General features: G+C 40.8%; 1 long non-coding RNA gene across 4 annotated transcripts in view; it reads right to left on the bottom strand.

Annotated features, from left to right (window-relative positions):
• Positions 1-13,549, bottom strand: part of LOC141973343 (uncharacterized) — a 99,198-nt gene that overhangs the window by 79,510 nt on the left and 6,139 nt on the right. For 2 of the 4 annotated variants that reach the window (XR_012635509.1, XR_012635510.1), the window contains exons 2-3: positions 12,901-12,991; positions 1,982-2,066 (exon numbers count right to left, since the gene is read on the bottom strand). This is a non-coding gene — a long non-coding RNA (uncharacterized LOC141973343). The remainder of the gene's footprint in view (positions 1-1,981; positions 2,067-12,900; positions 12,992-13,549) is intronic. The other 2 variants (XR_012635507.1, XR_012635508.1) reach the window with 1 other exon arrangement.

Raw genomic sequence — 13,549 nt, 5'->3', positions numbered from 1 at the left:
CCTAAGGTGTTAAGGGAGGTTTTATTTGGCTGGTACTCAGCCAAATTTCTGTTTATCCTGGGAGTTCAGGGTTTGTTGTACTCAGAAAAAAAAAAAAAAATAATCTTAAGAACTAAAATAGAAGCAGAGACTGATAATTTCTTTCATCTCATTCTGTCCATCCCTACTGTGTCAGAAAACACAATGCAGGCCAATGTACTTCTGAAAATATGTGTCCTTGGGAGGCCTTATACAAGTTTGTTATTTTTTTTCCTTCCAGGTAAATTATTGCAGTTTGGTATTAGAAAAGTGAATGGGAACTGATAGCCTACTTAGTCTGAGCAGCACTAGGAAACTCTGTGAAGGACACCATAAGAAATCAAGGAATACACTTTGAAACTAGTAATAATCTTAATGCAGAACACTTCTACTCTAAGGATCAGACAATTTCAATAACTTATGTTATACCAAGGATAAACTTGGCCTGAAAAAATATGGAAGAAATTCATAAATGGCACTTTCAGACTGGACAAAGTAGTAAGAAACACAAAAAATAAATAATCTATCTTGACGGAGGAATGGACAAAATGACCTAAGATATCTCCTTCACAGTTAATGTATGTTGTTTTTACAGTATATTTAAGCATATCATTAACAGGCTTAAAGCTTCCTTGGCAATTTGGGGTGGATGGTTACAATGAACAGAAAGTTATAAGGAATGAACTATCAAAAAAAATCCCATATACCCACTAAAACTCAAACTCTGTACCTCTTGTGTGAACTGCTGCAGGGCTAATTTATTCACACCAGTATATTATCTCAGCCAGTGGTCCATGCCACCAAGCCGGGCTGCTTCAGTCTCATCAACGCAGAGCCCACCGACAGCTGAATGCCATGGAGGGGAAAGTAATCACATTATGACATCAGGAGCAACATCAGGATAGGTCAGCACAACTTGGGTTCTGCAGATCTGAGAAACCAGCAGCAATTCTTTGCGGAGGAGGGATTAGAGGAATCAGCTCTGCATCCCAGGTTGCAGATGAGCCAGAGGCAAATGAGCCAGAAGCAAGCACAACTCTGCAATTACAAGAGCCTGCAGAATTAGGCCACTAATAGCACAGAAGTCAGTTACTTGCTCTACGGGCCAACAAAATGGCAAAAATGTGATTCAGCCGACCACCAGAGCAAGGCCAGGGTGCAGGGAGGATGCAGGGTGCTGCCTCCTCTGAAGGAACTGAGGAGCACAGCTCTCAGCATCAGTGCTGCTGGGAAGGGGAAAGCAGATCCCCCACAGGAACTTATGAGGTCAGACTCCCCTCAGCAGCGCAGGGCTGCACCTAACTGTGATTCATGTCTGCTTCCTTGCAGAACCGCTTGTCGCTTGTGCTCGGAAATGAAGTTTCCCAATAAGAGAAAAAAAAATTCCTTGTTAAGTGGCCTGATTCCTGTTAAAGGCTTTAGGTGCAATGTGAGGCTTTCTAGCTTCTAGTTGTATTTGTGGACTTAATTTGTTTTATTCCTCATTGGGGAGGGGAGAGGGAGAAGTCTAGTCTAGCCTGCCCTCTAGTGCTTTGTGGAGCCAAGGAGCTGGCTCCTAATGTGATCACTAGAAGAAATCTTGGCGCACCAATGGGTATGTGGTGCTATAGCCAGAATGTTTTGAACGTTGTACGAGCAGCAGTCTGTCACAGATGCCCTAACCAGTGCTTCGCAATGTCAATTCGTTATTTAAAGGCAAGAAAAAGCGAGGGTTTTCTACCTGGAGTCGTAGAAATATTGCCTATAAATACAACAGGGTCATGATTTAAAGGAGCCAGGCTCTCCTTTTTTATCAAGGCATAGTTTTGCAAGTTGACTCTCCACATAAATCCCAGATGTGGCCCCTGTTGGCTTAATGCAAACACAAATACATAATTTTTCCCTTGCCCTATGTCAAGGATGCCTAAACATTTGTGCACATCTAACTCAAAAATATTACGTATAATTCAGATGGAATACATACCAGCGAAAGGAGGATCTTGATTTACAATAACTTGAGGTTTCAGTGCCAAGACTGTGGGTGTTTGTAGCAGCACACAGATCTGCAACTATGGCAATGAGAAGAGTGATAATGAAACTCGATAATTGGGAGAGGAAATTTTTAAAACCTAGAGACACAAATGCACACATTAATACATTAGTCTGTCAAATTTTCAGGTGGGCAACTCGGGTGAAAAATACTTTCCCAAAAAAAGGCCCTTTATTTCTGTTTTGTGAGAGCATTTACACTGACTGTCATTGATGTTACTTTTTTTATTTTTATCAGTATTTTTAGAAATTATTTAAATAAAAAGATTGTTGTCAATTTCTGATTGTTGGTCTTTACTAGTGTAATGAAAAATGTACTTTCAGTAAACTAATGAAATCTGTGATGAGTTCAGTGGTGGTTTCACTAGTGCTCTTATTATTTTTATATATTTAATATAAAACCACATATATATGTATATAAGCATCAAATCCTTTTTAAAATATAAACTGGATCCACTTCAAATAATTTGAACTAAAATCAGCTTCAATGTTTGATTTTTTAAGTAGGTTTTTGGACCATCTAAAGAAGGACAGATTGTTTCCATTTTTTGCCAGGGAAGCAAACTAGCACACGTAGTCCCTTTTCAGGGGACTCTGTCGGCTCCAGCTCTTCTGCTCCTGTTTCAAGATCCATAACAGTTATTTCTCCTTTTTACTAGCCAGACCAGTGAAACCCACACCAAAAACCTCTATTCGACCTTGTTTTCATACAAGACATTAAATCACTTAAAATACATAGAACTGGTCATCCTTGCTCTCTCCCCTGCATCTTTGGCAGATGGTGGTCCATGGGCAGAACCTGAGCCAGGGGCAGCCATGAGTCCCAGGTCCTCTCCCAGCAGGATCTATTGTGATCCCAGACCACCCACATCTTCCCATCACCATCTACCTCAGTGGGCCCCAGCCTGCCCCCACACTGCACTTGCAAATCATCTCATGCACTCCCTACACCTTTCAGGCAAGCGAAGTTGGGTTAGAAATTTTTTTTCAAACTCATTTTGACTGAAATGTGTTTTGGGGGGTAGTCACAGATGCAAATGTCAGGAGAAGAGAACAGACCGAGCAGCGGGGGCAGCACAGCCTTCACTCAATACAATAACCAAGAGAAGAAGGCATGCCTCTAGCAGGGAGAAGGGTCAAGGGGGGGATCCAGCCTTCCAGTCATGACCAAAAAAAAATCTAAATCTGACCCCACTACCTGAACTCTATTCCTCATCCATGGGGAGAAATTAGTTCTTGTAACATGCCATTTATCCAACCTACTTTAGAGAAATGAATGTCACTTCACCATGCCTGTACTTGCAAAGGTCTGTTGCTGGCCAGAGGAATCCCCTTCTTCTGCCATGATGAGGTGAGGAGAAAAATACCAGGAGGTGGGAGCTGTGTGTAACCTTGTGTTTAAGAATTTTCCTGTGGAAACGGATTTGTCATATTTTTCATTAAGGACAACAAGGCAGATAAATGAGCCTTCAGTAGATGAGATTTAGTTTTTCCGGGTATTAAGTTGTTGCAGCTCTTCCATAGGAAACATTAATTTTCTCAGTCACTTTTCCATTTACAGCAGTCAAGATACAGTACTTGAGATATAATGTGTACTAGACATAATATGCAATTGGTGTTCCCATTGTGTCTCAGCAGCAAACGATTAAGGGTTTTCATCCTTCCTGTAAAACATCTCCTTGAGTGTAAATAAAAATCAGAGCTCAGTCCCTCTTGAGGAAGGATTATGCGTATGTGGCAAATATATTTAACAGCACCTCGCCCCCTCTGTGTGCACACATGTGGCTTGTGTTGTCGGTCCTATCAACTAACACGACTGTGCAAAATACTACAGATTTCTGGCAAACCTGAGGATAGCCTAACCCGTTATCTACAAATTTCTTTCTCCCAGAACCAACATTGACAACCCACTGGTTCTTACTATTTCTTTCCCTTAGATGTTTCTCCACCTCATGATTTTTTTTTTTTTTGGCCCCATAGAAACTCCTACCCCCTTCCTTTCAAGTGCTACACACACGTATCATTGAGAGCTTCTAAACTTGGGATCTGAAGCCGCTTGCAGGAGGGAAGATGTTGAAAATCCCAGCCGGATGAAAATCCAGACTTCTAGTGATGTAAATTGATTCCAGCTATCACTTATTACTAATTCTAACAAAAATAACACAAGACTAATAATTTCCTTAGTAACAACCCTAGGCATTAAAAATTATGACTTGGGACCTCAGAACATTGACTGAAGCTCTGTGAGACTTTCAAAACCAGAGTTTTCTTTCTGTCATGGCCTTGGACATACATACTTTCACTGTTTTTTCTACAACCAAGAGAGTCAGGAATGTACCCTTGCTTTAATGCAAACTGAGTTTCTGACCTCAGCATATAATTTGGGAGCTGAGTTTTTAATCCTCAAACTGATAATAATTTTGAGAACACTGACAAAACTACTGTCTTTTCCAGCCTTTGAATAGTTAATGCATCCCACAGAGACTATTAAAGCCACTGACTTGAGAGATACTTTGGAAAATTCTGGAGCATGTTGCAGACTGGTTCTCTTTCAGAAAACTTCTGTAAGACACATCTCTGTGACACCTTGTCACTATCCTTCTATTCCTCCTTTCCAGAAGACATTTTCAAAGCAGAATTTTCTACTTCTCTGAATATTTGTTTTCTTGAATCTTAAATCATTATTTGCATTATCCTGCTTTCCTTGGGCAATAGGCAGATTTGAAGTCAGATTTTAAATAGTGGAGGATAACATCAGGATCAAATTTCCATGTCTATGTTGCATACTGTGTTGAAATAACTACGAGCTAATAGGAGCCTTATAAATGAACTAATGAAAATCAGACAAAAGACAGAAGAGATGGGGGGAAAAAAAAGAATCTATTAGCATTATCTTGAAATTTAATCTTGAATTTTGGCTGCCCTTTTGTCAGGTTAATATAATCAGATAAGGCTGTGAAAATACAGATAGTAATTAGCATCTTTAACTTGGAATAAATGAACAAGTAATTCAACACTGGGAATATATTCAGTTTTGCCTCTGTTTGTGCAGAATATGACAAAAGATTAACTGTCTCCTAGGTTTTCCAGTTGTAACTGAGAACTATTTATAATAATGGAAAGACTGTAGTATTTTATCTGACAGAAAATATTTACATGATTTCTCCTGTGTCTAGGTACAGTGATATTTCATGTATAAAGAGTCCCCATTTGATAAACCATGAAGCAAAACAGATACGTGATAGTATTTGCTCATTTATTCAAAACCAGACATGCTCATAGAGGCAGTTCAGCATAGCTGACTACAAAATTCCTTTACACCTTGACTCATTCTCATCGTGGCAACTAGAGTGTCACAGCATTCCTTTTTATGTGCTTTAGGAAAAAAGAGGAGCTTTGTATTGAGAAATTTATATTACAATTTATATATATATATCTATATATTTCCTGCATTAAAAATCCTCATTTGCAGCTCAGGGACCTCTGTGCCCCCCTTGAACATCCATCATTCACATGAATTTGACTGCTGTCTCTGTGCAGGCTCGTTGATCTTCCATGATCTGATCTGTCTTCTTTCACCTAATTGGATAAATCTAAAATGTTTTGTCTCATCTCAGGCTAATTCTTTGATATCTCCTTGCAGAGCACCTCTTCCCAGCTTCAGCATAGCTACAACAAAGCTATCTGTATCTTGTCCCTCAGCCCACCTCAACTCTCTGATTTCCCTGTCATCCTGGCCTGCCTTTCAAGCTCATAGCTGGAATCTTCAAGTCAGACAGTCTATGTCCTCTGTTGCTGAGGTGCTTGTTATGTCTGGCAAAGTATTTCTCCAGTTGGCTAAACGTTTTTCTTCTCAGTCTTGGATATTGCAACGCAATGTTCTCCTAGGATATAGAATTTCTACGTTCCTGCTTCCACATCAAACCTGTGCATGCTAACCGGTGGGAATGCCTCCTGCACCCCATTGCTTTCACATCATACACAAGATGTTACTGCTTTTCCCTCTCCTCTAATTGTTGTCTCTTGCAACTAGATTAATTCTTTTAAGCTGGTTTCAGGCATTGACTGTATTATCCTTCCATGGCTGTACAGCACCTACAGCAACAGGTTTCTGGTCCTTGGTCAAACCTTCCCAGCATCCTGATGGCACTAACTAGAAATAGCAGCAACAATGAACCCCCATCAGGATGGCTTTCAGATTTCTCATCTACCAGTACCACTGACATGGGAAGATCCCTAAAGACATGCAGTTTCAGCCGGCATGGGCTGTCATGGCCACAGCCCTGCCCTCTCCTCAGTCTCTTGTGGGTCCTTCCTGCCCCCCACACCATCCTAGGATGTGGTAAGTCAGTCTGGGGAGAGGAGCCAATATGAAAGCTGGACTGACGACAAAGTTAAGGATCCTTCCAATCCAGGTCTGCTCCCGCTTCATGGCTACCTGGGTAGTTTCACTGGTAAGAAGTGGGAAGAAGGTATGAGGAGTGGGGAGGGGACAGAAATGCTCCTTCCAGCATCAGTGCCAGGTCACATCAGGTGCTGTTTGTAGGGTTACAGTCTAAAGGATGATGGAATCACATGCAAGGCTGGACTCCCTTCCCATTTCTGTGTCACTTAACATCTAGTACCATAACACCACACTAAAAGCTGTTAATGCCTTAGCTGAGGCTCCAGTTAACACCCACGTTTAATTAACATGACTGAGCACAGAGTATAGAAAGGAGACCTTTTCAGCTGTCAGTGACAAATTGACTTCTACATTTGTGAAACAGTTGTTCTGATCTCTTTGCCCTCAGATCCTCTTCCTGAATTTAAATGTTAAAGGAAAACATTTGTTAAAACAATCCAAATGGAAGCTTCCTGGTTTTTCAGTAAACACAACTTCAAAGTCACAATTCATCATTGATGAACCCTGTATCAGGTTTGGCTCTGCTCCACTGTGCTTTCCTGACAAGACGGTCAAAGAGCTGGGGGACAGGAGGGGATTGATTTTTATTTTAATTTTTTAAATGGATGGGGGTTGGGGGTAAATCTTTTGATTCAGCAAAAAGCACATGAATAGAAAGCTCACACAAAACATCTAAGGAACTGTGCATCTTGTTCTGCTTAATTCTTCTCTGCCCTTAAAGTTACTATCATCATTTGTACCTTATAGAAAAGCACTGCATGTGTGGAAGTGTGATCCACAGAAATAAATCAAGGGGATATTATGATATGTTAAAATCAAACTGCAAACCTAGAAAGGCCAGGTCTGATAACCATGGCCTGGACTGTCAGGATCTTAAAACCTGAGCATGACCTCATTGACAAGCTTCTTTGCTCAAAAGTGCTCAGCAGCAGTCACACTTCATTTATCTATCCAGTTCCTGGCAAATCAAACAGATGTTAGAAAAAGAAAGGCTGCAGAATAGCAGATGGTGGACATGAAATTGACAGATCTCTGAGGAGGCAAGCTGGTAGGCAAAAAGCACAATACACAAGCAAGCAGTTTGAGCAGAAACTACTCTGGCATCTGCAAGCAGCTTGTCCATCAGGCATCACAGGAGTGTGAGCTTCCTCGCACAAGATGAAGTTTGAAGGTCCTGGTGTAGCGGTGCCATGCAGGCTACTGCGCTCCATCAGTCCCCTGTCACCATCTGCCTTTGCACATGAGCAACGCCACTCTGCCAAAGCCTACTCTGAACTCTAATCTGTCTATAACACTACAAGTGCATATTTGCTCAGTGGTATCACTTACAGGAGCTGTTCAGCCCATGCACATCTCTTTATGCCACTGAAGTATATGTTTGATGCAAACCCATGTATGCTAACTCCCACGGTTTGGAGTGGGTCCCTCTGGGCAGGGTCAGTGCAGAATCATGGAGCTGATCAAGTAGGCTGTGTGGAAATAAACTGTTCTGCTGAAAGGAAGGATGAAGAAAACTGCAATGATAACTCTACCAGGTAAGGAATAACTCTTTTCTTTGTTTTGTCCCGCTTAACAGAGCTCATTTTCCTCAATGACTTCGTATTTCTGTTTTTCACACCATCTCTCCCTTAAGCAACTAAATTATTTTTAAGCAGTATAAAAAGGTGAAAATAAAACACACAACATACAACCCTGAGGTTTCAAGGCACCTACTTGCTGAAATTAAAATTTGAGTCAAATTCCTCAAGGGCAGCTCTTTAGCTGGTAAAAGTAAATGTAGGTTTTTCATTGACAATGTCTTCTTAGGAGCTGAGTAACCAAGGATTGCAAGTGGGATGCAACTAAGTCTCAAGAATGAGATTTTGTGTAAATAGAAGAAGAAATTTTGTTGTGTCCTTTCCTTCAGTATCCAGAAGTATATTCCAGAAGACAGCAGTGTACTTCAAAGCAAAATTTACAGTTGACGTTTTTGATCCTAATTTCCCACAACATTGATGTCCAGAATAAAACTCAAGAAGAAATTCCTTGGAAGCTTCAGGATTTTGCAAAAGAAAGCTCTTTGAATGCATCCACGAAGCCTTCTTGTAAGACAAGGTAAAGAAAGTTGGTCAATGCAAAATACAGAGAGCATTATTTCATAGTCCTCTTTAAAACAGTAACAGAACTGAAATACATAAATAGATTAACACCTGTGCATCTCTTTCCAAAAGGGAGCAGTTATGCAAAGGTGACATTAAAACCAGTGAAGGGTTCAGCATTACATTCAAGTTTCCAGAAGTGACCTCTAGAAGACAAGAAACAATAACGTTTTAAGAGGTCTATGAAAGGATCATTGTGCTAGTGTTTCTCCACATTAAATCACACATTTGTCAGTGCATTTGTAGGCTACAAACCATCCCAAACTTTTAAGAGTTGCAGCCTGGAGTCTGTATGGTAAAATTTCAGTTCCCCAGGAGTCCACAGGGTACTTTTCGTTAAAACAAATATACTATTACATATATTTCCTTCACCAAACAAAAGCAATTGTTGTCTCCACAAGACCCACAACGTTCATCTCAGGCACCAAAAGGTACATGACAGTAGTCAGGTTGTACAAGCACTTCACTACAGCAAAGCATGCATCTATATAGCTACAGAGTTCAGGGTTTTTTCAGCCTGTGCCATTCAGTGGTTCACAGTCAATTTTGCTTGAAAACTCATGTGCAAGACTTAATGTATAAAAGTGTTTTTTCCAGGGGAAGCTGAGTGCTGAAAACCCAGCCTTCTTAAAATAATGAATTAGAAATACAAGCAATCATTGAAAGGCCGAGTTATTCAATGAATTAATTTTCTGTACAGTGGACGAGTGTACAAGGTTCCATTATTTATTTACCTGAATGTTCAGAGGCAAGAAAAAGAAAAAGAATCATCTCTCCTCAGCTCCAGGGGCTTGGCACTCAAATTGCAAGAATAAAATAAAGTGTAAGTAGCTACATTCCTCCCCAAAGGCATCACAGTCCCCCCCATGCTTTAAATACAGATGGCAATGAGCCCATGCAGACATAACCCCCTTCTGTCTACTCCCCTTAAAACACCTTCTGGTTTACTGACCATATTTAGACCCTTTGGCAGTCTATAAAAAGTGCTACATGATCTTAGTTGCACTAAAACCAGTAAGAGTTATACTCTATTTCACACTTACAGTGAAAAAACCCTCATTTCCTATGGAGGGATTTTCAAAGTTGCCTGAGGGCTGGATCTACAAAGTGATTTTAAGATCCCAAGTCAAATTTCCAAGCACAGCTGGCATCCACAAAGAGACTGGATTCACAAAGGGGATTTAGACTGAGCTTTGCAGCAACTCACTTCTACCAGCACTCATAGATCTGGATCTGGTGCCCTCATGTAACACAGGAGAGTTGTCAAAGTGAGAGTGGGACTCACCAAAGCCAACGTGTTGAAAGGAACCTCCAGACTAGGAAAATGCTGGGGAGAGGAGAGCTGTTTAAGCTCTGACACCATCAGGACATAGGATCAGACCTGCACAGGAATGTGACCAGGATGGCTAACCTCTCAATAGCTGTGAGTCCAAGAACCAAGTTCCCCAAACCTGCTGCCTGAAACTGAAGATGCCTACAGTTCCTATGGACACAACAGTGCTGAGCAGGCGGGGACTCCTCCGATGCGACACCATTTCTGATGGTGCTTTTCCTTCCTGCTCACACTTGAGACTCAGCCCAGCAAACGTGCTCTGAGAAGTACGGAAACCTTCAGTCTGTTCTGCTGACACCTATACTTCACATAAAAGCAAAAATTTCATTGGCCCAGACAAGACCCACAATTTAAATGTCTTTTTTATTTTTGGTTATCTTCTAGGTCTAGCTGGTGACTGTCACACATAATTAGCAAAAACTTACTCAAGGTATCTTGAGATGAGAAGGTTTTAAAGCAATATCCTTTTGCAATGCTAGGGTGGAAAGTTAGAAGAATGTTGAAAATACCTATGTTATTTGAGTGCCTTGACCATTACAAACTACTAAACCTGTGGCTGTTGAGAAATGAACAACAAAGATCAGTGCTACATGGCTAGGGCTGAGTTGTGTTTTCTCACTGTTCATAGAAACTACATAGACAATTCTCACACTATAAAAACTGGAGGAGAAAGCACACATATATTTTAATCTGTGTTTTTCAGTAGAGATGCCAAAAGCAGAGTTCCACACTCTTTCAAATGTAAAATACTCTTCAGAGCTAGTGTCACTAGAAATAAGCTTTCCAACTTACAACTGATACAGTACTCCCCATGCAGTTTACATTTATTAATGACTCCAAATTCATTAGCTTCATAGTCAGCTGACAATCTTTCCAAACCTTATAAACTAGGTTTAAAAACCCCCAAGATAAAACTAACCATGCTTCTATGCACTAATGAAAAGAAAAACAACCAAAAAAAAAGGATAACATTTACTTAGAACAACAGGATTCAACAATTTAATGCAAATAACTTGCAACACTTACTCTCTTAATGTCCTCCAAGAAATATCTGTTTTAAAGAGACTCAGTATTGCTTAGTGGTGTTAACTCTCCCACAGAGGAACCATTTTAAGAGCCCAGGTTCAATCGGCCTAGGTTCATGCTAAGAAACTGTTAGGATTTTATTGAAGGCTCTTAAATTTAAAACCCAGCCACTCCAGGATGGCATTCCTCAGCTGAGTGGGGACCTCAGGTATACCCAGATGCTGCAGTTCACCTCATATCCATATCACTCGGCATCCCCCTGTCTCATGAGAACACAAGAGTCGGATTTACTCACCTAGCTTTGGTCATGAGATGAACGACAAACTTAAAGCATGTTTTTTTCTCTTCCTTAAACCTGGAGGATATCTAAAATGATTAGTCCAGGCACAGAAGCCCATACTACAGTCATGGAAAGTTAAATAAAATGTCCTGTGTTATGGAGTCTTACAGGATAAACTCTCCACCTAGGTGGTGACACAGATCTTAGACAGGTCAAACAACCCTCACCATAGAATTTCCTCTACAGACTGTCTGAAGTGGAAGTGTAGGGCAAGAGGGAAAGCTCTAATAGAAGCCCTTAGTTGAGGTCAGACTAAATTATGACCTAACTGTTGTGTGAGAACCTGTAGAGAGGAGCTAAAATAAATGGGAGCAAGGAGGCAAAGAGGACCCCAAAGATAGGAGGAGAATACTCAGGGCTTTGCAGACCCCAGCTAGTCTGGATGTGTTTGGTGGTTTGACAGAAGATACAATAGATGCTTTTTTGAATCATGAACAATATTCCAGTGCCCCATTCTGGCAGAACAGAGCCAGCTGGCAATCCATAGCAGCAACCAAAACGCATCAGGTTTGATGTGAAACAGCATTGTGGAGAGGCACAGATTTTAGTAAGAATGATTACATTTCATGTTTTAATCCACAGACTCTGTAAAAACAAGAGATTGAGTTTTATACAAATTTGCTGAATAAGTCCTATTCCAAGGCATTTCCAACAGCCACTGAGCAATATCTTATGGAAGGGTTATTACTTTTATGTGGCTTAAAGCCACGAAGAGTGGGGCAGTTTGGAAGTGTGAGAGCTTCTCAGATAGGCTTCCTTTCCCTCAGGGGATGAGTAATCAGGGTTCACATGACACCAAATTTAAAGGGTCATGAATTGAAGGTGCAAGATTACAATTGCCCTGAAAGCTCACAGCTGTTTTCACCCAAAAGCTAGTTTATGTTTTTTTCCCTGCTTTCCCGGACTTGCCATTGAATGGAAGTGAGTCTTAAATAATAATGCTGCTCTGAGGCATATCTATGGAGCAGATACAGTTCTCCTGTCTGATCATCTGAAAGTTTTTATCAATCAGCCAGAAAGATGTCAACCCTGCAGAGGATAAAATGTGTGCATTAACTTTTTTCATGCTTTGTCCATCACTATATGAGGAAATGGAAACAGCAATCAGGTCTGAGTTGGTGGATGGGCAGTCCAGCTCATCTAGCATCTTGCAGCTACCAAAAGTTTAATAGGTTGAACCCTGACCTGTCTTCTGACCGGGCAACTCCGGAGCTGTCAGACTCACAGAGCTTTCCTGTACTGGTGTAGAGTTTAAAGATATTTTCTTAAAAGTCACTTCATATAGTAAGCCCATCAGCTATACAAAATTAATTCAAAGAAGGAAAATTCACATAACAGAATAATCCTTGTTGTTTCATCTTGTGCATCAGTCAACAGTAAATCTGAGATAAAACCACAGAAAACATGAAAGATTATGTGCAGTCACTGGAGTGCACCCCAAGCTCTAAAAATGCCCCCTAGTTCACCTTTAATGTATTGAATTCCCGACTGGCCCCAGTTTGATTCTCAGCTGCAGATTTCCTTGACCTCTCAGTCACTTTGTCTCAGGCACTTTGTTTCCATTTGATGATGATGGAATTAATTTGGTCTGTGCACTGGGACTCTTACTTACTGGCTGGAACTCCAATGGCTTGAGAAAAATCCAACCACTGTACACAGCCTTGAACTCGAGGTCTATTTTCACAAGGCAGACAACAGAAGAGCTAAAAAAAATATATGTAAAAGGGAGAAAATCAAAGGGTAATGACAACTGAAAATCTGTCCAACAGAGAGAAGGTTTGAAGGCTCCTAAAGCTTGGCCCATCATTTGTTTATAGTGTGCATGTCACCATAACACAATCCCCAGTGAAGGGATTTATTAATTTCTGTGAAAGGATGTGGATCAGCTTCAAAGTAATTTTCTGCCGTAGTAACTTCAGGACCACTTTTACATCCAACTCTTTCCATTTAAATTTGACAAGTTGGCCAGTTCAACTGTGCTGAAGACCTGTCATGTTTGGTCCTTTCAATTTGCAGAGTAGTAATCGGTGGAGGTTTAAGTCCTCTTTTACCATATTCAATCCTGTTGTGCCCAGGTTGGTTTTCTCCGTTCCCTTTCCTGGTTCCCTTCAGACATCGAACCCCGATGTCTGTAGACCACAGAAATCCACTGTTCAGAGTAACGGTCATGAAACATGAATCTGCTGCTTTACATTTAGAGGAATTCCTCCTCAAATGTCAGGGCTGCCCAACACACTAAATGTAGGCTGATGCAGAGATCT

Source organism: Athene noctua, chromosome Z (genome assembly GCF_965140245.1).
Source record: "Athene noctua chromosome Z, bAthNoc1.hap1.1, whole genome shotgun sequence".
In the NCBI taxonomy this organism is placed as follows: Eukaryota; Metazoa; Chordata; class Aves; order Strigiformes; family Strigidae; genus Athene; species Athene noctua.
The sequence above is the reverse complement of the archived record's forward strand: the minus strand, read 5'-3'. Positions and strand labels throughout refer to the sequence as shown.